A 3002-nucleotide genomic window follows, 5' to 3' on the forward strand; every position below is an offset into this window, starting at 1 on the left:
TGCTAAAAGGCCCATATTTTATGCTGATATGCGCAGCGGATATAGGTTACAGATTTTGCGCCAACCTGTCACTTTAAAAGCACTCAATGATATCGGAGTCTCTGCATTTGAACTTTGTTTATTGTGGTGTAACGTAATATAAGCAGAATTCGATATAATTCCAATACAAGAACCCCCCCCAAAAATATAGCCCTTCGACGAATTCAACTGCCCCCTTAAATCCCTTTATTCTGGAGCGGGGTCTGTAACTATGAACGTAACAATGTTACGACAGAATTCCAAACAGGTAGCCTAACATTCTTTCTTACTCATACCTTATCATTGGCAATATTTAGCCTAGAATGTAGCCTACCATGGATACAATGTACAATAAATGAATCAATCTGCAAAGATATGACAATTCATGCAAAAACAAAAAAGGCCAGTATCCTCGGGAATTTCTTGAAAATCCAGCCGAATGTCCTCTCGCCCAATGTTTCACATTTATAAATGTTTTAATTCCTTACCCGGTATGTTCTCCTGGATGCCATGTAGGCCTAGCACATGCCCATTTACCTCTGGCTGCCTTTTGGTCTACATACAGTTTTCCCATATTGATTTCACCACGAGTGTCATCCTCACCTGTTCTGCGGACGATTCGAGGCGAAATCCCCACCATCCGACTCCGCCATTTTCTAATGTAGCAGTAGGTCAAAGGCATAACAAAATAAACACATCAAGCATATCGACAAACCAATTATATTACTTTCCCCCGTGCTAAAATATGGTGATCTCTGCACCAGATGTAAATGTTCTGTTGTGCTGGGACTTTTTTCGGGTTTGCACTGAGCGCGCGCGCAACTGTACTTTTGTGAATGCCAGGTCTGGGAAAACCACTGCACAGATATAACAAGGAGCATAAGTGTAATCAGCTAGCTAGACGGATTCCACAGTGATTTGTCTGTGCATTTCATAATATATATATATATATATTTAAACAGGCATATATGTAGTTTTGGACTGCTGTTTAAGGCATTCGTTAAGATTACACTCGGCTGTTATTGCTGATGTAGCAGTCGGGCTAGCTAGTATGCTAGATAACCATCATAATGGTTTGGTTAGCTAGCCAATTTAGCTAGCTAGTGTCGTCAAACAGATTAGCATCTGAATTAGAATTATTTAGAGTGTAATGCAGTTGATTGATAACAATGGTATGAATGAACATATATTCACCATTATATGACCATTATAACCCAAAATAAATGTGGAATGGCATGTAGACTGAACACACAAAAATATAAACTCAACACCTAAAGTGTTGATCCATGTTTCGTGATCTGAAATAAAAGATCCCAGAATATGCACCAATAGCTTATTTCTCTCAAATGGGAGTGAGCATATCTGGTATGCCAAGATAATCCATCCACCTGACAGGTGTGGCATATCAAGAAGCTGATTAAACAGCATGAACATTACACAGGTGAACCTTGTGCTGGGGACAATAACAGGTCACTCTATAATGTGCAGTTTTGTCACACAACACATTACCACAGATGTTTTAACTTTTGAGGGAGTGTGCAATTGACATGCTGACTGCAAGAATGTCCACTAGAGCTGTTGCCAGATAATTTCATGTTAATTTCTGTACCGTAAGCCGCCTCCAACGTCGTTTAATAGAATTTGGCTGTATGTTCAACCGGCCTCACAGTTTGCGGATGTCAACTTTGTGAACAGAGTGCCCCATGGTGGCGTTGGGGTTATGGTATGGGCAGGCATAAACTACGGACAATGAACACAATTACATTTTATCGATGGCAATTTGAATGCACAGAGATACCGTGACGAGATCCTGAGGCCCATTGTCATGCCATTCATACACCTCCATCACCTCATGTTTCAGCATGATAATACATGACCCCATGTTGCAAGGATCTATACACAATTCCTGGAAGCTGAAAATGTCCCAGTTCTTCCATGGCCTGTGTATTCACCAGACCAGAAATGTCACCCATTGAGCATTTTTGGGATGCTCTGGATCGACGTGTACGACAGCGTGCTCCAGTTCCCGCCAATATCCAGCAACTTCAGACAGCCATTGAAGTGGAATGAGACAACATTTCACAGGCCACAATCAACAGCCTGATCAACTCTAGGCGAAGGAGATGTGTCACGCTGCATTAGGCAAATGGTGGTCGCACCAGATACTGACTGGTTTTCTGATCCACTCCCCTACCCTTTTTAAGGTATCTGTGACCTACAGATGCATATCTGAATTCCCAGTCATGTAAAATCCATAGATTAGGGCCTAATTTATTTATTTCAAATGACTGATTTCCTTATATGAACCGTATTTTACATGACTGTATTTTTCTAAATTTATTTAACTAGGAAAGTCAGTTAAGAACAAATTATTATTTACAATGACGACCTACCAAAAGGCAAAAGGCTTCCTGCGGGGATGGGGGCTGGGATTAAAAAATATATACTGTACATATAGGACCAAACACGGCAAAAGAGACACCACACCATTACATAAAGAGAGACCTAAGACAACAACATAGCATGGCAGCAACACATGACAACACAGCATGGTAGCAACACAACATGACAACAACATGGTAGCAACACAACATGGCAGCAGCACAAACCAGGGTGCAAACATTATTGGGCACAGACAACAGCGCAAAGGTAAGAAGGTAGAGACAACAGCTCGTTCCATTCTCTAGCTGCAGCGAACTGAAAAAAGGAGGGACCCAGGGATGTGTGTGCTTTGGGGACCTTTAACAGAATGGGACTGGCAGAACAGGTGTTGTATATGGAGGATGAGGACTCCAGTAGGTATCTCAGATAGGGGGGAGTGATGCCTAAGAGGGTTTTATAAATAAGCATCAACAAGTGGGTCTTGCGACGGGTATGCAGAGATGACCAGTTTACAGAGGAGTACAGAGTCCAATGATGTGTCCTATAAGGAGCATTGGTAGCAAATCTGGTGGCCCGAATGGTAAAGAACATCTAGCTGCTCG

Source organism: Salvelinus fontinalis, chromosome 14 (genome assembly GCF_029448725.1).
Source record: "Salvelinus fontinalis isolate EN_2023a chromosome 14, ASM2944872v1, whole genome shotgun sequence".
In the NCBI taxonomy this organism is placed as follows: Eukaryota; Metazoa; Chordata; class Actinopteri; order Salmoniformes; family Salmonidae; genus Salvelinus; species Salvelinus fontinalis.